Source organism: Pipistrellus kuhlii, unplaced genomic scaffold, assembly GCF_014108245.1.
Source record: "Pipistrellus kuhlii isolate mPipKuh1 unplaced genomic scaffold, mPipKuh1.p scaffold_m20_p_129, whole genome shotgun sequence".
NCBI lineage: Eukaryota > Metazoa > Chordata > Mammalia > Chiroptera > Vespertilionidae > Pipistrellus > Pipistrellus kuhlii.
The window spans coordinates 77,929-102,459 of NW_023425437.1; positions in this window are offsets into that span (position 1 = coordinate 77,929).

A 24,531-nucleotide genomic window follows, 5' to 3' on the forward strand; every position below is an offset into this window, starting at 1 on the left:
AAAATCTGAGAAGAATTTATTCAAGAAAACTGCTGAACCTTGGAAGAACTGGGACTACTCTAAGCCTCTATCCTTAGCTCAATATAACATTGAAAAAAGGTAGCTTCACATCCACCATTCCACAGTTGCTGTGAAAACCAGCAGCCTTGCAGCCATTAAGAGGGTTGACTTGTTTTGGAGAACTTTGACAAGCTCCATCCACAGAGAATTGTTACTATCGATATTAGACCTGTCCTACTTCTCCCTGGAAAATCCTTAATCATAGAGCATTATTGTTTCAGCTGGCTCAGAGTTCACTTTTGGAGAATACAATCTGGTAATTACATAACAATGCAGCAGGAACAAACAAAAGCTTGACAAAAAAAAACATAAAAGGAAGATCTGAGGAATGAGATGTTTCTATGGATCATTGAAGAGCTTTAATATATTCTTGGGGAGCCACAAGACTGCATAAGTATACAGAGTTGGGCACATGCCTGAGAAGACTCTAAGACCTCACCTCTGGCTGACCTTGAGGACCTGCAAAAATTTGTTGAAATAAAATGAAGACCAACTAAATGAGAACAAATGAATGCTGTTTATTCAAAGCTTGCTATAGCAATAGAGTCAGCCACCATAATTTGTGTTTTGGCAGACACCAAGTCAGGCAGAGCAGTGAAAAAGCGTTATAGCAGAAAAAAGGAAAGGCTTTAGTTATGCCCTGATTGGAGACTGCTGGCACAGGGAAGCTGGAAGCAGGCTAGCTAGAAGCTGGGCATTATATGCAATTGGTTAGTGTGCATATTTGGCTTTTTCTGATTGATCCTAAACTGGAAGTAAAGACAAAAAAAAAATAGAGAAGCTCTTGGTTATTAATCAAATCATGGCTGTTTTGGACCAATAGTTACAGGAATGATTTGGCTTCTGAACTGGTGCTAGAGATAGTGGCCTGACTTTCTAAAGAGGTGACTTTTTGCAGGCTATATTCCTGGGCTGATTCCTGTAGACAATGAGCTGGTTTATTGGGCTGGTTGCTGCTAACTGTGGGTCAGATTCTGTTTTTATAAGTGGGCTGGCTATTGTCCATTTATATATTCAATCTATCTTATTTTAATGAAAAGTTTTTATATTTTATAATAAACCTGTAATGTATTTTAAAAAGTAAAAAATGGAATTTAGGAATACATACAGGTTATAAATATAATTTAAGTATAAACTCTAGACAAATAAGCAAACCCATGAGAATTAATGAGTTTTAAAAGAAAGAGACAGATTGGTTAAAAATGCAGTTTTCTTGCTAACATCAGATATCAATGAAAGGAGCTACCTATTCCCTTTAAATTATAAACAAAGACCAAAACAGTCTTTTGGATGTTGAATCTAAAAATCTCAGTTATTAAGTGGAAATATGTAATACACAGACTAGTTACGATAGAGAGAAATATGTTAGTGTGTAAAAATGAGAATCAGAAAGTAAAATTAAAGATGGAAATAGAGATAGAGAGAAGCAGTAGAGAGACAGAGGATAGCAAGAGAGTGAGATGGGCCAAAGAAGACACACACACAAACAAATCATAATAGGAGGGAACAATTATGAGCAACTTTGGTTGAATTTTATACAAGTTTTACAATTACCTCCGTCAAATTTCATCTTGAAAGCAAGATCATTCACATAGTTCTTTACTTTAAAAAGGGGGGTTATTGTTAAGTTTATTTGGTACAGAAGGCACTCAGGGAGCTTACTTCCTAAAATGACCTTGACACTCTAAGAAAGATTAGCTAAGACAGAGAATGTCAATGCAAAAACCTGCCTAAAGAAAACTTGACTGCCAAGAACAAATAGGATTTGATTCTTCTGTATATTAGTAATTTCAGAATGGATATAGGGACCTCATATGTTTGGTAGAAGTGTAGGCTAAAGAAAACAATCTATTCAGAAGGAGGGTCTTGCCCAAAGACATAGAGAGTCATAGCAGAAGAGAACTCAGATTTTCTTTCCCTATTTTCACTTATCGATACTTCACTCTCAGAAGGAATCTCTTCTACAACAACTCATCTGTAAAATGTAACTTAAATAAGTGCATTTGTCCTAAAGTTATATGAACTCCTAAGAAAATAAAACATCTGAAATTCTTAATCTTAAAATTCAACATCTGTTGTTTTTCTTTTCACATTTTTTCAAATACAGGAAAAAATTCACTCCTGGGTGGTGTGGAACATTTCATACCAAATTTTTATAGAAGGATTTTTTTTAACACTTGAGTGATTGGATTATGAAATCAGATTCTAAATTAGTTTGGGATGGTGCTAAAATGTATCACTTCATTTCTCACATCTTTTCTTGATAAAAAACTTTGGTCACCTTGTCTTCAGTGTTCCATAATCCTCCTTCTGTAGCGTTCCAAAAAATGTTTAGCTTGGCTACTGAAATGTGAAGTTGAATTTGTGGGTCTGGCTTGATTACTAATATTTATTTGAAATGCAAATGTAAGTTTGGTCAAGAGGTTAGAAGAGGTAGCAAAAAGAAAAGGAGAATAAAATACATTCTGGGTAAAATGAATGATAGTTTAGAAAGCATAATAGAAAAATTGTAATTGTCCCCAAAATTCCTAGTGCATGTGTTTTCTATATCTTATATATGGCATCTTAAATATATGGTTTGTTATTGTAGCTAATTATGTAATTTTCTAATAAGAAAATTCCAAGAAAGGATCTTATACACTGTGCCTAGAATATTGTATAGCATTAAAAAAAGAAGCTCAGCAAATGTTTATTGAATAAATCCAATCTAATAAAAGAATAATATGCAAATTAACCATCACTCTGCTATACCTACAAGTCATGCACACCAGCCAATCAGGAGCCAGTATGCAAATTAATCCAACTAAGATGGCTGCAACCATGGAGCAAATAGGAGGCATGGGTTTCCCTGGTAATGGAGGAAGCCAAGTTTTCCGCTCACACCGGCAGGCCTAGACCTCTACTCAAAGCTACAAAGTTTCAATTATAGAAGATAACAGGGCCTCTGCTTTAGTTGCCGGGGGGCTGGCCTGCAAACTACCACAGGCCCCTCACCCTGGCCACCCCACTCCTCAAGGGAACCCCCCCCCCTAATCCAGGACATCAGCTGGAGCCCACCCATGCAGCAGGCCTCTATTTTATCTATTAAAAGAGTAATATGCAAATTGACCATCACTCCAACATACAAGATGGGTGTTCCTATATGGTCAAAGATGGCTGTACTTATGTGGACACAAGATGCCACCACAAGATGGCCAGGCCCCCAGAGGAGGGCAGTTAAGGGTGACCAGGCTGGCAGAGGAGGGAAGTTGGGGGCAACCAGGCCTGCAGGGAAGGGCAGTTGGGGAGGGGGAACCCAGGCCTGCAGGGGAGAGCAGTTGCGGGGGAGGGCAGGCCTGCAGGAAAGGGCAATTAGAGGTCACCAGGCCTGCAGGGGAGGGCAGTTAGGGGCAAACAGGCTGGCAGGGAGCAGATAGGCATCAATCAGGATGGAAGAGGAGTGGTTAGGGGGTGATCAGGCAGGCAGGCAGGCAGAAGCAGTTATGGGCAATCAGGAAGGCAGGCAAGCGATCAGTTGGAAGCCAGCAGTTCTGGATTGTGAGGGGGATGTCCAACTTCCCATTTAGGGCACAGACAAACCTAAACGGGCAGTTGGGCATCCCTCAAGGGGTCCCAGATTGGAGTGGGTGCAGGCTGGGCTGAGGGACACATCCCCCATGCATGAATTTTATGCACGCGGCCTCTAGTATAGAAATAATGAAGGATGGGAAGAAGGGAAGGAGAAAAGCAGGCAAGGAGAGAGAGAGAGAGAGGGAGAGAGAGAGAGAGAGAGAGAGAGAGAGAGAGAGAGAGAGAGAGAGAGAGAAGTAGGTAGGGAGGCTATGCAAGAAATTGCCAGGTATCACTGCCAAGTGATACAATGTTTTTTATAATAACAATAGACTCCAAATAAAAGTACAAATTGAAGATGCAAGATAAAATTCTCTTTCATATACTAGTATTTGTGTGTTTTTTTCTCCCACTTATGCTATTATTGCAACTAAACCAAGCAAATAAGTAATCAAATAACACAACAAATGGATAGTGGTAAACTATACTTCCTATTAAAAACTTCAGCAACTTTTTCTTCTGGAATTTTTTTTTTTTACCATTTATTTATTTATTTATTTATTTATTTATTTATTTTTACATATTTTATTGACTTTTCCCACCCTCCCTCCCTCCCTCCCACATATCCTCTCCCTCCCCAGAGTTTTATGTCCATTGGTTGTACTTATATGCATGTATACAAGTCCTTCGGTTGATCTATTATCTCCCCCAGATCCTCCTCCCTTCCCTGCTGTAATTTGACAATCTGTTTGTTGCTTTACTGTCTCTATATCTATCTTTTGGTTCATCAGTTTATAATGATCTTTATTATCCACAAATGAGTGGGGCCATGTGGTGTTTCTCTTTCATTGATTGGCTTATTTCACTCAGCAAGATGTTCTGCAATTCCATCCAGGTTGCTGCAAATGATGAGAATTCCTTCTTTTTTATGGCAGCATAGTATTCCATTGTGTAGATGTACCATGGTTTTTTGGATCTAATCATCTGCAGATGGGCACCTAGGCTGTTTCCAGATTCTAGCTATTGTAGATTGTGCTGCTATGAACATAGGGGTGCATATATCCTTTCTGATTGGTGTTTCTAGTTTCTTGGGATATATTCCTAGGAGTGGGATTACTGGGTCAAATGGGAGTTCCATTTTCAGTTTTTTGAGGAAACTCCACACTGTTCTCCACAGTAGTTGCACCAGTCTGCATTCCCACAAACAGTGCACGAGGGTTCCTTTTTCTCTGCAACCTCGCCAACACTTGTCGTTTGTTGATTTGTTGATGTTGGACATTCTGACAGGTGTGAGAAGGTACTGCATTGTTGTTTTGATTTGCATCTCTCCTATAATTAGTGACTTTGAGCTTGTTTTCATGTGCCTTTTGGCCTTCCTTCTGTCTTCTTTTGAAAATATTCTATTTAGGTCCATTGCCCATTTCTTAATTGGATGATTCATCTTCCTTTTATTTAGTTGTATCAGCTGTTTGTAGATGTTGGAGATTAAACCTTTATCAGTGGTAACATTTGCAAATATGTTCTCCCACACAGTGGGCTTTCTTGTTGTTTTGTTGATGGTTTATTTTGCTGTAAAAAAAGCTTTTTATTTTGATGTAGTCCCATTTGTTTATTTTCTCTTTAACTTCCATTGCCCTAGGGGCAGTATCAGTGAAGAAGTTCTTTTGGCATATGTCTGAGATTTTGCTACCTGTGGATGCTTCTAGTATTTTTATGGATTCCCGTCTGATGTTTAAGTCCTGTATCCATTTTGAGTTTATTTTTGTGTATGGTGTAAGTTGGTGATCTAGTTTCATTCTTTTGCATGTGTCTGCCCAATTTTCCCAACACCATTTATTGAAGAAACTGTCTTGACTCCATTGTATATTCATGCCTCCTTTGTCAAATATTAATTGAGCATAGTGATTTGGGTTGATATCTGGGTTCTTGATTCTATTCCATTGATCTATATGTCTGTTCTTGTGCCAGTACCAGGCTGTTTTGAGAACAGTGGCTTTGTAATACAGTTTGAAGTCTGGTATTGAGATCCCTCCTACTTTACACTTCTTTCTCAGGATTGCTGTGGCAATTCAGGGTCTTTTATTGTTCCAAATGAACTTTTGGAGAGTTCTTTCTAGGTCAGTGAAATATGCCGTTGGTATTTTAATGGGGAGTGCATTGAACCTATAGATTGCTTTAGGAAGTATGGACATTTTGATGATGTTGATTCTACCAGTCCATGAACATGGTATGTTCTTCCATCTGTTTACATCTTCCTCTATCTCTTTTTTCAGTGTCGTGTAGTTTTCTGCATATAGGTCCTTCCTTTGTTAAATTTATTCCTAGGTATCATAATTTTTTTGGCGCGATGGTAAATGGAATTGCTTTTTTAGTCTCTGTTTCTGTAGTTTCACTGTTGGTGTATAGAAATGCCATGGATTTCTTGGCATTAATTTTGTATCCTGCTACATTGCCTGCTACATTTATTAAGTCAATTAGTTTTTTAATGGAGTCTTTTGGGTTTTTTATGTACAACATCATGTCCTCTGCAAATAAGGATAACTTTACTTCTTCTTTTCCAATTTGGATGCCTTTTATTTCCTCCTCTTGTCTGATTGCAATGGCTAGTACTTCCAGTACTATGTCAAAGAGGAGTGGCGAGAGTGGGCATCCCTGTCTTGTTCCTGTTCTTAGAGGGAATGGATTTAGTTTTTACCCATTGAGTATAATGTTAGCTGTGAGTTTATCATATATAGCTTTTATTATGTTGAGGTATGATCCTTGTACTCCCACCTTGTTAAGAGTTTTTATCAGGAAAGGGTGTAGGATTTTATCAAATGCTTTTTCTGTACCAATAACTATGACTATATGATTTTTATCTTTCAATTTGTTTATGTGATGTATCACAATTATTTATTTGCGGATATTGTACCATCCTTGCATTCCTGGAATAAATCCTACTAGGTCATGGTGTATGATCTTTGTGATGTTCTTCTGGAGTCGATTTGCTAGAATTTTGTTGAGGATTTTGGCATCTATGTTCATGAGGGATATTGGCCTGTAATTCTCTTTCATTGAGTTGTCTTTATCTGGTTTTGGTATTAGAGTGATGCTGGCTTCATAGAAGGAGTTTGGAAGTATTCTTTCCTCTTGGATTTTTTTGAATAGTCTGAGGAGGATAGGTTTTAGTTCTTCCTTGAATGTTTGGTAAAACTCTCCTGTGAAGCCATCTGGCCCTGGGCTTTTGTTTGCTGGAAGCTTTCTGATGACTATTTCAATTTCTTCCCAAGTCACTGGTCTTTTGACATTTTTAGATTCTTCCTGATCGAGTTTTGGAAGTTTGTATTTTTCTAGGAATATGTCCATTTCCTTCAGGTTGTTCAGTTTGTTGGAATAGAGTTGTTCGTAGTATTTTGTAACAATCCGTTGTATTTTGGTGGGGTCTGTTGTTATTTCACCTCTTTCATTTCTGATTGTTTATTTGGGTCCTCTCTCTTTGTTTCTTGGTTAGCCTGGCTAGAGGTTCATCTATCTTGTTTATTCTTTCAAAGAACCAGCTCTTGGTTTTGTTGATCTTATGTATTGTTTCTTTGGTCTCTATGTCGTTCATCTCCACTCTGATTTTTGTTATTTCCTTCCTTCTGCTTACACTGGGCTTTTCTTGTTGCTTCTTTTCTAACTCTTTGAGTTGTAGAGTTAGATCATCTGTTACCATTTTTTCTATCGATAGTTTTTGCAATAGGCTTGTAAGGATATGAACTTCCCTCTCAAAACTGCTTTTGCTGTGTCCCATAGATTTTGGATTGTTGTGTTTTCATTGTCATTTGTTTCCAGGATGTTTTTAATTTCTTCCTTGATTTCTCTGGTAACCCAGTCCTTGTTTAATAGCATGCTGTTTAGTCTCCATGTGTTTGATTTCTTTGGATTATTTTTATTGTAGTTAATTTCCAGTTTTATGCCATTATGGTCTGAGAAGATACTTGATATGATTTTTATCTTCTTGAATTTGAAGAGACTTTGCCTATGTCCCAAAATGTGGTCTATCTTTGAGAATGTCCCATGTGCACTTGAGAAGAATGTTTATTCTGTGGCTTTGGGGTGGAGTGTTCTGAAGATGTCAATTAATTCCATCTGGTCTAGTGAGTCATTTAGGATTGATATTTCTTTGCTGATTTTTTGTTTAGATGATTTGTCAAAGGGTGACAGTGGAGTATTAAAATCTCCTACTATGATTGTATTGCTATTAATCTCTCTCTTAATGTTCTCCAGCAGTTTTTTTTTTTTTTATGTATTTGGGTGCTCCTGTATTGGGTGCATATATATTATATTTACCAGGGTTATTTCTTCTTGTTGTGTTGTTCCCTTTAGTATTATGAAGTGGCCTTCATTATCTCTTCTTATGTCCTTCACTCTGAGATCTAATTTGTCAGATATAAGTATTGCTACCCCAGCTTTCTTTTCATTTCCATTTGCCTGGAAAACCTTTTTCCATCCCTTCACCCTCAGTCTGTGTGCATCTCTTTTTCTGTGGTGGGTTTCTTGTAGACAACAGGTGTATGGGTCTTGTTTTCTTATCCAATCTGTTACCCTATGTCTTTTGATTGGAGCATTTAAACCATTTACATTTAATGTTATTAATGATAGGTACTCATTTGACGCCATTTTTATTCTATACCCCCTGTGTTTCTTCTTCGCTTCCTATTTCTTTATTTTTACAGTAGAACCTTTAGCATTTCTTGCATTGCTGGTTTGATGGAGATAAATTCCTTTAGTCTTTTTTTTTTTTTCTGTGAAGCTACTGATTTCCCTTCAATTTTGATTGATAGCCTTGCTGGGTACAGTATTCTTGGATTCAGACCCTTCCTTTGCATGACTTTGTATATTTCATCCCATTCCCTTCTGGCCTGATAAGTTTCTGTTGAGAAATCAGTTGCTAGTCTGATGGGGTTTTCTTTGTATGTAACTTTCTGTCTCTCTCTGGCTGCTTTTAAGATGCTTACTTTGTAGTCGTTGTTTGCCAATTTGTTTATAATGTGCCATGGAGTCTGTCTTCTGGGATTCATTTTGCTTGGAACTCTGGGAGCATCTTGGATTTGTGTGGGTTTTTTCTTCTCTATTTCAGTAAAGTTTTCTGTAATTATTTCTTGAAATACTTTTTCCATGTCTACCTCAGTTTCCTTTCCTTCTGGAACCCCTATTATTTGAATATTATTTTGTTTTGTATTGTCCCAAAACTCCCATAGGCTTTCCTTCTGCTTTTTAATCTTTTTTTCTAGAAGCTGCTCTACTTGGGTATTTTTTTCCATCTTATCTTCTAGCTCACTGATGCGGTCCTCTACTTCATCTAGTCTACTCTTGATGCTTTCTATTGAGTTCTTCATGGTAGCGATGTCATTTTTCATTTCTTCTTGGTTCTTCTTCATTTCCTCATGGTTCTTCTTTAGTTCCTCATGGTTATTCCTCATTTTATATTGGTTATTGTCAAATTTCCCTTGCATTCTTTTTAGCCATTCTATGATCATTATTCTGAATTCTTGCTCTGATAGGCTGCTTGCCTCTGACTCCTTTACTTCCTTTTATGGTGATGCCTGCTTTTCTTTCACATGCGGACTATGTTTTTGTCTCCCCATGGCCTCTCTTTTCAGGATGTCTGGTTATGTGGTGTTCCTTCTCCTGCGTTGATTTAAAGGTACAAAATACAACACTACCAGGCACAACACAAGAGGCACTTAACAGGAATGCATTTACCATATTAATAACCTCTAATAAAGGTGACCGCTAGAGAAAGGCAACTTAGGGGATAGGAGAGAAGGAAGAAAGATAAAAATACAATAAAATAAAGAAAAATTAAAAAAAATTAAAATTAAAATTAAAAAAAATTAAGCAAATAAAATTAAAAAAGAGGGATAAAGAGATAGAAAAAGAAGAAAAAAAGTAATGACAAAATGAAGTTGGAAAACAGGAAAAAATAAGAAGAGAGAGAGAGAGAAGAAGCAAACTAAAAGAGAAATGGGAAACAAACTATATATATGTGGAGAAAATTGCCATAGAACAACCACTGAACCCAGCCAATGCCAGTAACAATACTTGGAGATTAATACAAACTATAATATCCACTATTATTAAGTAAAGCTATGATATACAGAAGTAAAAGAAACAAACAAAAACAGAGGATTTAAAAAAAAATACAAAGCAACAATAACAACACAGGAATAAGCATAACAATTTCACTAACACGCATAAAAATTCACAATAATCAACCTTCACGCAAACAATGTGAAAAGGATAGAGGGGAGAACAGTTTTGTTTTGTTTTTTAACTAATTAATATAGTGCAGAGATTGGTATTTATACACTTGGATCAGGGGTTGGAACTTAGGTCTATAAGTATAGTGAGAGCATTAGCAGGGGATATACAGAAAGAATAGAGGAAAAACTAAAGCCAAAAAGGGATAGGATAAACCGTAGACTAAAAGGGTAAAGTTTAGTAAGAGAGTGATGGTGTAAAGGTCGAGTTGAGATAAGGTTGAATGATGCTATAGTAGAGATTAAAATAGAATGAAGTTTACTCCCAATGTAAAATAAAGAAAAAATAAAATGGTACTATAGAGGGGAAAAAAAAAGAAACAAAAATTGCAAAATAGCGGTAGTAATAGTGATGATAGAGATTGAAAAATGTAATAATTAAAAAGGTAAAATCAAGTAAGGAAAAAAGAAAAAAAATCGTTTCTTAAGTAAAAGATATAAAAAATGAAAATTAAATAATAGCATAAAAATATCCAGTAGTGGTCATTCACTTCCTCTGTTATTGTATTTGGCACTCCTGATTCTCGGACCAGTCTTGCAGTTCCCAGCATTCCACTGCACCTCAGATTTGTAAGGTAAATCTTAATTTTAAGTAGGCTATAGCTTAGTTATTTGTGTCCATTTATTTTTGATTAATTAAAAGATAAAAGAAAAGAAAAGAAAAAAAAGCAGTTTGTAATTCAGCTCTTAGGTGTCAGTGTTACTGGTTTGACCTCCCAGTCTTTTTGGTTGCTCTGGCCTTCTTTCTCTATGGCTCTAGCTGGCAGGGTGCCAGCTGGCTCCCAGACTATCACTTCTGGCTCCGATCCCTTGTTTCCAGGAAGGCAATTTCCCCCTGCAATTTCCCCGGATAGGCCCAACTGGGAAGACCTTCCCTAGTCTTCAGAAGCTAGGGGGTGAAGGGGATCAGGCGCCAAAGTGTCCAGATGTTCCACCCTTGGCGGGACAGCCGCAATTCTTAACACTCTGTCCCGTGACCCCTGGCATTTTAAAAAAGTCCCTTTTCTGGGGAGGATTACGTCAAACCCAGCAGTAGGTGTCACTGCAGCCTTCTTTGGGCTCAGCTCAGCGGGCGGTAGTGCTGTGCTCCCGGCTACCGTGGAGGCAGGGCCGGAGCTCCCCTGCTACCGTAGCTGCCTGCGCAGCAGGACCCAGATCCCTCAGGCTGTCCCCGCAAACTCTGACCTTTCCTTGGGTGGTTGAAGAACTCCCTTTAATCCATGTGTTTGCGCCGATTCCAGTGTCTCAACTGCTCAATGGACTTCTCCGCTGTGGGTTTTCCAGGCCTCAGAGAAACTCCTTCTTTCCTGGTAAGATGGCGCAGCCTTCCCTCCGGAAGAGCTGGCCTGGAGAGCTCGCCGTGGCCATGGCAGTGCTGGCCACTTTGTCAGGAAATCCTGTCCAGCGGACTTTCCTTACCTTCCTTGAGAATTCCGCTGCCCCTTAGCTGCCAATCAACATTCCCTGAGCGACTCAGACGCTGCTTCTATCTGTTCTGGGACCGGAGTCAGAACAAGTATGACTGTTCCGTGGCCATCTTCCTGGAATTTCTTTTAATATAATGATCCTTAGCTTAAGTTGCACTTCTTCTGTCAGCCCACACTGAACTCTTCCTACTTCGATAGTTTTAATACTGTACACCTCATGTTAATATTTATTATATAAACCTTGTATTCATCTTATGCTATTATGTTCTAGTTGATTAAATACATTATTAACTTCTAGAGGGATTGGACATGACTTAGCATTCATGATTTATTCATCTCACCTAGCATGATGCTTAGCATTCAGTAATCACACAGTAGATAAGTTTGTTAATTACAATGATATGGGAGTTATTTTCTTCTAAAACAGAGTATCCCCATTCCTCCCATGCCTTCTGTCTTACTCTTAAAAAAAACAACACACACACACAAAAAAAACACCTGGATACCGCACAATAAATAAGCACTGGGAGATTCTGAACATTGGAAAAGAAAAATAGACTGTCTAAGAACATTGGGACTTAAGGAATGGCATGGTTGTGAGTTCCTTGGGCTTCCTTTTTGCCTTCTATATATGAAGACAAAGTGCTATAAAATCCTCTTCCTAGCAAAAAGTCCAGAAAATGTATGGCCTAATAGCAGAAAAGTTTTTGGTATTCTCACAGTACTCTAGCCAAGCACCAACAGAAAAGGCACAGATTATTCCCCTGTAGTTTCAGTAGGGCTGAGTGGGTAGTAATTTATGTTCCACCTTATCCCCAGCTTCCCAAAAAGTAGGTAGCAGCGTTTTCATTTCCTATCCAGTGGTATTGCATAGTCAAGCATGGAACTAAACATTCATCTCCCACATGGCAGAAGATGGTGTTGCTCTAATTCCCACAGCACACTGTTTAGTGTCAATAGATTTCAGTAGTGAGCAAAGCCTCCATCCTTCATAGGCAACAAAGAGATTTAATGAGATTATGTGAAATAGGGTAGTCATCACTATACTTCACCTCCTCTCCTGTCTCATATCAGTAGGGCCCAGAAGTAAGCTGAGCCTCTACCTTTAAGTGGAATCAATAAAAATGAACAAGACTGTGTGGTAGAGACCCACAGGGATTCTGATTCTATATCAGCTAAGATCAGTAAGGGGCTGCACTACCATACATTCCAGACATCATCAAGGCAGAATAAAATGGTGTAAGGCAGGGTAGTTGAAACTCTGCCCCCATTGTCAACACAGACAAACCTTATTTTCTGCAAGGTCCAATGGGAAGCTGAGCTTACTACCCTCACTCTTAGGCAACAAGGCAGTGCAAGTTTATGTCCTATTTAACTAGGAAAGTGTTGACAAGATTGAGTAGGGAGTTTAACATCTACCTTACTCATTTACAATCTACTGTACAAGTGTGAGTCAGTGATCTACTTTTAACATGGTGGTGCTGGCAGAGCCAAGTGGGAAAATGAATCTCCACATTCACCAGGCTCTCATGTCACACCTTAAAATAGTAACTGCCTACTAAAAAAAATAAATAAATAAAAAATAAAAAAAGAATCCAGAGACATAATAGAATGTGCAAAATATCCAGAGTACAATAAAAAAATACTTGTAATACCAACATCTAGGAAAAAAATAACAGTATGAATGAATAAAAAATAGACAACAACACTGGGATTAATTATATATAGAAATTTTCTAACAATAATTTTAAAGCACCTATTATAAAAATGTTTCAACGAATAATTTTTAGTGACTATTTTTATAGCAGTCTTAGTTTCACAGAAGTATTGAGCAGAATGTACAGAGATTTCTCACATATCTTTTGCTCCCACATATATAGTCTCTCCCATTATTAACATCTCCTGCAAGAGTGCTGCATTTGCCATTTGCTACAACTGCTGATCCTACATGGACACATCATTATCACCTACATTCTATAGTTTATATTAGGGTTCATTCTTGGTGTTGTGCATTACATGAATTAGGACAAATTATATAATGGTATACATCTACCATTATAGTATCAAAACAGTTTTACTCCCCTAAAAATCTTATGTGCTCTGCTTATTAATCCCTCCCTCCTCCATAAACCCTGGCAATCACTGATCTTTTTACTTTCTTCACACTGTTTTCTTTCTCAGAATGTCATATACTTGGAATAATACAGTAATCAGTCTTTTCAGATTAACTTTGTTTCATCAGTAACATGTACTTAAGGTTTCTCCAGATCTTCTTATGTCTTGATAGCTCATTTTTTTGTAGCACTAAATCCTTGTCCACTATCTGCATACTAGAGGCCTGGTGCAAGAAATTCATACACTGGGGGGTGGGGAGATCCTTTGGCTTGGCCTGTACCCTCTCACAGTCCAGAACCCTCAGGGATGTCTGAATGATGGCTTAGGCCCTCATTCCTTACTACCCACCTGCTGGCTGCTTCTTACCACTTTGTTCACTGCTCCTTAGTGCTGCTGCAGAGGTGGGAGAGGCTCCTGCCACTGCCGCTGCACTCAACAGCTGTGAGCTGACTTCTGGCTGAGTAGTGCTCCCCTTATGGGAGCACACTGACCACCAAGGGGCAGCTCCTATGTTGAGTATCTTCCCCTTGGTGGTCAGTGTGCAATATAGTGAATAGTCATTTTGGTCATTCTGCCATAATGGTTACTTAGGCTTTTATTATATACATAGAGACCCGGTGTATGAAATTCGTGCATGGGGGTGGGAGGTCCCTCAGCCTGACCTGCACCCTTTCACAATCTGGGACCCCTTGGGGGATGTCTGAGTAATGGGATAGAGCCTAAACCAGCAGCCAGACATCCCTCTAACAATCTGGGACTGCTGGCCCCCAACTGCTCACCTGCCTGCCTACAGGCCTGGTCATCCCTAACTGCTTCTGTCTGCCAGCCTGATTACCCCCTAATCACCATCCCCTACTGGCCTGATCACCCCCTAATCACCCTCCCTTGTCGACCTGATCACCCCTTAACTGCTGGCCTGATAGCCCCCTAACTGCCTGATAGCCCCCTAACTGCCCTCCCCTACTGGCCTGATCGCCTGCTAACTGCTCCCCCTGCCAGCCTTATTGACCCCCAACTGCTGTCCCCCTGCTGGCCTGATTGCCCCTAACCACCTCTGCATCGTCCCCTACCACTGTGGCTTTGTCCAGAAGGATGCCGGGAAGATGTCCAGTCTAATTAGCATATTACTCTTTTATTAGTATAGATAACACACTTTGTTTACACATTAATCTACTGAAGGAAATCTTGGTTGCTTCCAAGTTTTAGAAATGTTGACTAAAGCTGCTATAAAAATCAATTTACAGGTTTGTTTTTATTTTATATTTATTGTTTAAAGTATTGCAGATACCCTCCCCAGGATCCCCTCCAACCTGTTCGCATCCCTCCCCCAGGCCTTCACCCCACTATAGTCTGAGCCCATGGGTTATTCATATATGCATATAAATCTTTTGGTTAATCTCTTCCCCTACCCCACCCCCTTCACTCTGAAATATATCAGTCTGTTACAGGCTTCAATGTCTCTGAATCTATTTTTTGTCAGTTTATTTTGTTTATTAGATAACATACACAAGTGTGAGGCAAACATGACAACCATTACACTAAAAACAACTAGATTCCACATATAAATGAAATCATGTGAGACTTGTCTTTCTCTGACTAGCTTATTTCACTTAGCATAATAATCTCCAAGTCCCTCCATGCTATCTCAAAGGGTAAGACATACAGTACTTCTTTTTTACAGCTGCATAATATTCCATAGTGTAAATGTACTCTATCTTTGTCTATTCATCTACTGATGAATAGTTGGGCTATTTCCAGATATTACTGTAGCTATTGTAAATAGCACTGCTATGAACATAGGGGTTCATGTATTCTTTCTGAATAGTGTTGTAAGATTCTAAGAATATATTCCTAGAAGTGGGATCACTGGGTCAAATGGCAGTTCCATTTTTTATTCTTTGAGGAAATTTCATACTGTTTTCCATAATGGCTGCACCAGTTTTCATTCCCACCAGCAGTGTACTAGGGTTCTCTTTTATCTACATCCTCACCAACATTTTTCATTGGTTGATTTGTTGATGATAGCCATTCTGATAGGTGTGAATTGATGACTTATTGTTTTAATTTGCATCTCTCTGATGATTAAGGACATTGAACATTTTTTTATGTCTTTTGGCCATCTGTATTGTATGTCCTCTTTGGAGAAGTGTCTATTTAGGTCCTTTGCCCTTTCCTTTAATTGGATTGTTTGTCTTCTGTTAAGTTGCATGAGTTCTTTATATAATTTGGAAAATAACCCCTTATGAGATGTATCATTACAAAACATGTGTCCCATACAGTGGGCACCCTTTTCATTTTGTTGATGGTTTCTTTTGTTGTGTAGAACTTTTTGATGTAGTACCATTTGTTTATTTTTTTTCCTTTGTTTCCCTTGTCCTAGATGTATCAGCAAACATATTGCTACAAGAGATGTCTGAGGTTTTGCTGTCTATGGTTTCTTTTAGGATTTTTTTAAAAAGATTTTTACAGCTTACATTTAATTAATCTATTTTGAGTTTAGTCTTATGTATGGACTAAGTTGGTGGTCTAGTTTTATTTTTCTGAATGTCCTTGTCCGATTTTCCCAACACCATTTATTGAAGAGACTGGCTTCAATTGTATGCTCTGGCCTCCAAAGTCAAATGTTAATTGAACATAAATGTTTGGGTTGATTTCTGGCTTCTCTGTTTTGTTCCATTGATCTATGTGCTGTTCTTGTGCCAGTACTAGGCTGTTTTAATTACAGTGGCTTTGTAATATTACTTGATATCCAGTATTGTGATCCCTCCAATTTTGTTCTTTCTCAATATTGCTACAGTTATTTGGGGTATTTTTTGGTTCCATATAAGTTTTTGGAATGGTTTTTTTTTTTTTAGAGCTGTGAAATATGCCATTGGTGTATTATAGGGATTGCATTGAATCTGTAGATTGCTCGGGAAGTATAGACTTTTTAATTATATTAATTCTTCCAATGAGTTCTCAACTTCTTTGGATAAATACCAAAGAGTGTTATTACTGGATGACATGTATGGTAAGAGTATGTTTGTTTTTTGTTTTTAGAAAACCACCAAACTATCTTTCAAAGTGGCTATAACATTTTGCAATCCAGCAATGAATGAGAATCTGACAAGTAATTTGTAACTGAAATATGAGAGTACTTCTCAAAAATTTTTGTAACAATTTTTAATAATACATATGCAAAGAGCTTGGAAGTCTTATTCCCATTGTTTCAACAAGAAAGAGCTAGCAAAACTTAATTACTTCTCTTCTCCTTGTCTAGTACTTCCTGGGATCATTCACTAATAAATTATTTGCACACTAATTCATGGGACTTCTTCTGGGGGAATCCAAACTATAGAACAGAGATAAAAGAACATTTCTATGAAATTCAGGAAGATGTACGGGACACTTTTTCATATGAAATGAGTATTTCTAATAGATGGTATCTGTAAGGAGGACTGTAGAGCAATAATGAGAAATATTTTTAGAACATTCAGAATAATACAAACTTTGAACAAAAATTTCAGTCACATAGATGGTGCTTATTCATTTATTAAAGCATAATTATTCAAATAAAATTAATTTCTTAAATGTATTAATATAATTTTGTCTCATCTATTAAACATCAATGAAATGGTCATAATATAATTTTATGACAATAAATTATATTTAGATTTAATTAAAATCTTCTTTTGAATTTCACAAACTGCAATGGAAAGTGAATTGTGTTATTATTAATACTTCAATCATTTTATAAATCCTAATTTTATTTATCCTAATTTAGAATAGTACCTTTATGTTAAAATATGCATACTTCTGATATTTAATTGAATAACTAAATTTTATATTCATTTTGTACTATGTAGGTATTACATTTTATTTATATCAATAATCATATTCTAATAAGTTAAGGCATTTTTACCTCTTAGAGTTTTGGTTCAAATATGAGACTCAAGTTACATTACCTGCTAATCATGATAGTTGAAATTATGGTTGCAAATTTTGTCTTTTGAAGTCACTCAATCATTTTTTTTTAATTTAGCATATAGTATTTACATGTAGTAGTTGGTTCAGCTCAACAGCATGTTTTTATTTCAAAATGGTGGAAGAGTGATGGTTTAAAAGCTGCAATGGAGAAAAATCAAATGAACACATCTACAACTCTTGCATTGTCATAACTACTTTCATACTACTCTATTGTTTATGAAGAATGGGCAAGTATGAAAGATCTAACAAGAGGGATGGGGTAAGCAGTTGTGACATCCTTGAATGAGAATCTTATTTTCAGAGCAAAGAGAAGGATCAGACATTTTTTGATAAGGCTGAGAATGTCCCAAAGTGAGTAAATAATTTGAGGACACAACTGAATATTTTGAGTCAGGTGAGAGGAAATCACAAACAGTAGGGAATGAGCATACAAGGGAGAACATTTTAAACTTTAGTAGATAATTGAGTTCATTGGGAGACAGGAAATCAATATTTTTGAACATTGAGCATGATAGCCATATTTTCCAAATTTTTATAGAACACAAAATCTGATAAATGTGAATTTATTTATGGAGCAAATTGGATAGGATATTTGAAATATATATATTTTTTGAAAATCCAGATCACCAGAGCTATGGAGAATATGTGATTTTACCCACAAGTACCTGACACATGGGAGGATTAAAAGAACCAAAACATGTGAGGTTAGTAGTGTACAATGCAAGGTAGTGTCTATTTCTCGGAAATAAACTTTGCTGTATCAAAGTTTAAACTGACCTAAACTTCAGTGTGTGTAGAATTTGAATGAGTAATAAAGGGAAGAATAAACAATATATTTAAGCCAGCAGATTAGTCTAGCAGAGTAGTAAATTCAGGGTGTGGAAAACATGACTCAGTAAATATTTATAGAATGTGTGTTAGGACAGAAGGTAGAATGAGGAACATGGGTAGAAAATATTACCCAACTAAGTTTCCTGATGATTGACACTATAATTGCAGCTACCTTGCAACTATCTGACTTTCATGGTCTTTTTTTTTAGTATAAGTATCATTATGCAACCAGCCTATGATCTATCTTGGGATGATTTATATTATCACTAGAGGCCCGGTGCATGAAATTAGTACATTCAGGGAGATGGGGTCCCTCAGCCCAGCCTGCACCCTCTCACAGTCCAGGACTCCTCAGGGGATGTCTGACTGATGGCTTAGGTCCACTTCCCATGAGGAGAGGGCCTAAGCTGTTAGTCAGACACCATTAGCACTACTGCAGAGGCAGGAGAGGCTCCTGCCACCTCTGTTGCACTCTCCAGCCATGAGCCTGGCTTCGGGCTGAAGGGTGTTCCTGCTGTGGGAGTATACTGATCACCAGGGGGCAGCTCCTGAGTTAAGCATCTTCCCCCTGGAGTCAGTGCATGTAATAGCAACTGGTTGTTCTGCCATTGGGTCAATTTCCATATTAGCCTTTTATTATATAGAATCTTATTTTGGGATAATTTTTTAATAGAACTAGAAAGAAAATCACAAAATTAGAAAAAAAATCTATTATTAATGGCCCATTCTTCCTTTTTTGTCACCCATTGTGGCTATCCCCTTACAGACATCCTAGATTTCATGGTCTCTATTCCAGTACTCTCATGTTGTCTGACCCATTTTTCATGTCACAGAGGAAACAAATCTTAAGAAAGCATTTACAGTTAGGAATAATAGGGAACCCCTCTCATTTTAAAAAGATTTTAACCAGGCATCAGGCTGTGGATTTTTTCTGTACCATTACATGGAGACTATTGTGGGAGAATTATTTGAATCATAATATGTGGATATTGACTGTATCTGCCTGTGAGGCTAGCCCAGCTCATGCAAATATAGAATTGTGACTCATTCTATTATACAAACAATAAGGTTTTTCTCTGTTCTTTGCCTCCTGTGATAATCATAGACTATAAAATTCATCTATGGCTAAACTTACATATTTATACACATAAAAACCTAATATGCAAATTGTCCCCATGGGATTTTGACCGTGAGACCGATCCCTCACTATGACATGCGCTGACCACCAGGGGGTGGACCAGAACAAAAAAAGGCCCCAGCAGGCAGCTGGCAGCTGGGGAAGAGAGGCCCTGGCCAGCAGCCAGAAGGAAGGCCCCAGCCAGCAACTTGAAGGACCCAATAGGCCCTGATCATCCACCAAACCTAGGGACCCTACCCATGTATGAATTTTGTGCATCGGGCCTCTATTTTCAATATAAAATCTGCGCATTTTTACTAATTTCTCTACTTGAACCAAAGGGCAAATACTAAGTGTCGCCAGGATTAGCAGATGTGGTTCTAAATAAATAGCTTATCTGTGTCTGATTTTATGCATGTTGATATTGACAAAAGAATTTGTGCTTGTGTTAGTATATCCTGACTCTGTGATGCTTAACTATGCAAATGAGATCCTTATTTACATATGCTTTAACAGTTCCATTGATGCCTTTTAAAACTCAGAAGACAATAAAATAAAATAATAAAACACTACGTGAAATTGTATAAAATATATAGAAAAGAACAGAACAAAAGCAAAGCCAGTGGACTTGGTGGAAGTTGATAATTGTTTTGAAATTAATTTTTGCTACAATACAGTCCAACTCATTTTTAATTTTATTTAGAAATGATGTGGAATATATTTAGTAAAAAAGGAGGAATAAATCTGAGCCAGAATGAAAGGAAGATTTTGTGGATTTGATTTGTACTGCAAATCTATTTGACTCTTTAAAATATATATATATGTGTGTGTGTGTGTGTGTGTGTGTGTGTGTGTGTGCGTGTATATATATATATATATATATATATATATATATATATATATTATTGAATTTTTACTGAGAGGGAGAGAGATAGTTAGAAACATCGATAAGAGAGAATCATCAGTCAGCTGCCTCTTGCACACCTCCCACTGGGGATGTGCTGGCAATCAAGGTACATGCCCTTGACCGGAATCGAATCTGGGACCTTTCAGTCTGCAGGTTGACACTCTATCCAATGAGCCAAACTGGCCTCGGCCATATGGGACATTTTCTAAGATACACCATATTCTGGGCCATTAAACAAGTATCAATACATTTAAAATAATTGAAATCACACAAGTTGGTTCTATGACCTCAATTAGAAGCAAATGACAGAGATAACTGGAATATCTGTAAATATTTCCAAAGAAATTAACATAATTCTAAAGAACCCAAGGGTAAAAAGCAATGAAAACATATCAATATCTATAGCATGTAGTTAATGCAAATCATGAGAAGAAATTTGGCATTTAAAATCCTCATATAAAAGTTTAAAGTTTTAAAATGAATGATCTAAACTTTCACCTTAGGAAGCTAGAATACAACATGTGGAAGAAAGTCACAAAGATGTTTTATTGGTTATCTAGTGCTGCCATATCAAAGTACCACAGACTGTGTGGTTTAAAGAAATAGAAATGTATTTTGTCACAGTTCTGGAGACCAAAAATCTGAGATCTACCTTAAATTGTCAACAAGATTGGTTCCTTCTGAGTGCTGTGAGGGAAGGATTTATACCAGGCCCCTCTTCTTGGCTTATACATAGGCATCTTCTCTCTTTATCTTCACATGCCTTTACTCTGTATATGTCTATGTCCAAATTTCATTTTTTATAAAGACACCAGTCATATAAGATTATTACGCACTTTATTTTTACTTAATTACCTTTGTATAGTCCTCCTCTCCAAATACAGTCATATTCTAAACTACTGAGGGCTATGATTTCAACATTTGATATTTTGGGGGTAGAATATATAATTTAGTCCATAACAGATGGATAATCTTATCTAATAAAGAGTGAATATGCTAATTGACTATCATGCATTCACACATATGGTGGTGCCCACAGCCACAAGATAGCAGTGCCCAGTTCCCTCAGCCCTGCCAGAGTGGCAGGCGGATGGTATGGCCAGGCCCACCCCCAGGCAGATCTGTCCACTTTGCACCTGCCTCCTGAGTCCCCCAGTCCTCTTAATCACCCAGCCTCCCAGGGACAGCCTGAAGCACAGGCAAGCCTTGGATGGTGACTGTCCAGCAGCCCAGAACTTCCTAGGGTCAGGTAACCAGGGTTGACCAAGGCTTGCACTGCCAGCAGAGGCAGCAGCAGAGGTATGATGGGGGCATTGCCTTCCCCTGATAGCTGGGTTGCCTCGCGCCCCTGATGACTCCCTGACTGTGAGAGGAGGCAAGCCAGACTGAGGAACCCCTCCCCCCTATATTGCATGAATTTTTATGCACTGAGCCTCTAGTAAGTAAATAAAAATGAATGAGCGAACTCTAGATCTCGGTCCCTCTAAAAAAAACAATTTAAATTATGGTAAAAATGGTCAGAATCAAATTTTACACAATCTGAAATCTAGTCTAAAACAAACAAGGGCAACTTAGTGAAGAAAGAAGCTGTTGCACTCTGTTAAGAGTATGCTGTGGCATTTTAAGATTACCTTCCATCTCCCATCCCCAGATGGACTATAGATATAAAGGTGGGAACTTGTATGACAGGTTGTTAGAGCAGAGGCAATGTGGATTATAGTCTCAAAGAATTGTGGTTGTGTTGCTATGTCTCCTGGCTCTCTGAAGAACCAGAACAAAGACTTTCCTCTTTTTTTTTCTTTTCTTTATTTTGTTTAGGAATAAAAGAGAATTCCCAGAACTATAGTGGCTTTCCAGGTGGTGTTTTCAGGTATATGGAACAAAATTATTGGCCACAGCAGCTTGGGGCAAGGGAATAATTGCCAGGATAAGCAATAGACAGACTAAAATCCCCAAGAGGTTGAGAAAGGAGATGCAAAGAAGGAAAAAAAAATTGTTAAAAGCTCCCCACATATATCAGGGAATATAAAATGCCAGTAACATGTTCAGGGCTGAATACAAGCACAGAAAAGGCCTGAAAAAACCCTGAGCTTTCATCTCTGTATGGCTTCTAGGATTGGACAAACAGAAAGTGAAGGTCAAGGCAGAGTGATAACTGGTCTGGCTAAGTGCTGACGGAGTATACCTAAACAGAGCTAATCTCCAATACTTAGGAAAATACCTTTTGTTGTTTTGTTTCACTTTTCCCCTTTATTTTTCTTCTCATCGCCCCCCCCATTTCTTTTGCTGCAATAGTTTAAGGAAACTGTGAAGACACTAGCTGATCAATAAGGTAACAGAATACTCCAGTGGCACACAGGATAAACAACACAGATTTTACAAATACAGTTTAGAAGAATCACTATATAAACAATAACAAAAACCCTCAATAAACACATGGAATTGAAAGTGACCCCCCCAAAAAAGACAAAACAATCATAAAAAAAAAAGTGTAGGACTCATACTTCCAGATTTCAAAACTCACAAAGCAACTTTATAGTACCATTATAAGGATAAATGTATTGACCAATTCAGAAATAAACTAATACATACTAGTAGGCAATGATAAGAAGGTATACAATTTAGTGCCATTATATACACATTGAAAATACTTTTGTAAATGTTTTCTAACTGTAAAATTCACACAGAAAAAAAATGAGCTTAAAGCAAATACACATAGGCCATAAACAGTTATGTAATATGCCTACATTTAAATTATCCACATCAAGGAATAGAACTTGATGAATATCTCAGGGGCAATCCTTACATTACATTATATCCTTTCCTAATTACAGTTTCTTCCCAACCCTGTAAAAGGAATTGCTATACTGACATTTATGGTAATAATTTCCTAACTTGCCACTCTACATATAACCATCAGTGCATGCATTCCTAAACAATATACAATAGACCCCTTATCTGTGATTTCATTTTCTGCAACTTTAGTTACCTGTGATCAAACACAGTCAGAAAATATTACATAGAAAATTCCAGAAGTAAACAATTTATAAATTTTAAGTCGTATACCATTGGAATAGCATGATAAAATATATTGCACATTTGAAACCTCATGTGTCCTGTTCCTTTCCACATAGGTGTGAACCATCCTTTTGTCTATCATCTCTAAGATGCTACCTGCTCATTAGTCACTTAGTAGCCATCAGGCTTATCAGATCAACTGTTGGGGTACAATGCTTGTGTTCAAGTAACACTTATTTAACTTAATAATGACCCAAACTGCAAGAATAGTGATGCTGGCAACTCAGATATGCCAAAGAAAAGTGGTAGCTTACTTTCTTTGAGTGAAAATGTAAAAGTTCTCAAAAAGGAAAGGAGAAAAGCATATGCTGAGGTTGATAAGATGTATGGTAAGAATAAATCTTCATGAAATTGTGAAGAAGGAAAATGAAATTTGTCCTACTTTTCTGAAAGAGAGCAGCCACATTGACACAACTTTCATTGCAGTATATTGTTCTAATTTATTATTATTGCAGCCAATCTCTTACTGTGGCTAGTTTACAAATTAAACTTAATCATGAATTTCTATGAATAGGAAAAAATATGTAGTATATACAGGGTTCACTACTATCAGTGATTTCATTCATCCATTGGGAGTCTTGGAATGTATGCTCTAAACATAACAGGGACTACTATAATTTAATTTTGCCTGGTGTTCAACTTTATAAAATGGAGCTATGTCATATGGATTCTATGTTCTTTGTTCCTTTCATTGAAGTTTATGTTTGTAAGATTCATCTTTTGGCATGAGCTTAAATCAAGCTTCTTCTTAATACTTTGCTAATAATGCCCAATTTTTTACATTTATATCTATTTAATCTCTTATTCTTTCAGTATATCCTCATAATTCTTTTTGCACAGCCTTTTGATCCTGTCCTACAATTCAATGTTTTTCCATCAGTATCAAGAAATAGGAATGTTCAGAATCTTTACTAAACAGCTGGCTGATAATGAAAATGTCTATCTAGCCTAGGCATTTATCTAAGGAAAAATATCTCAGGTAACTAAGACAATGGCTTTTTTCTCTGTCCTCCATAATTATAATACCTTTATTAGTTTATAAATTTTCTATCAGGTAATTCAAGATTTATTGCTTTCATTTCATGATATAATCATGTGGCCATTAGTGTGAATATTTCAAATGTTTTAATTCAGGAAAGTAGTAAACTAAAAATCAAAATAATTGAAGTTAAAAATGTATTAATTTAAATATACATT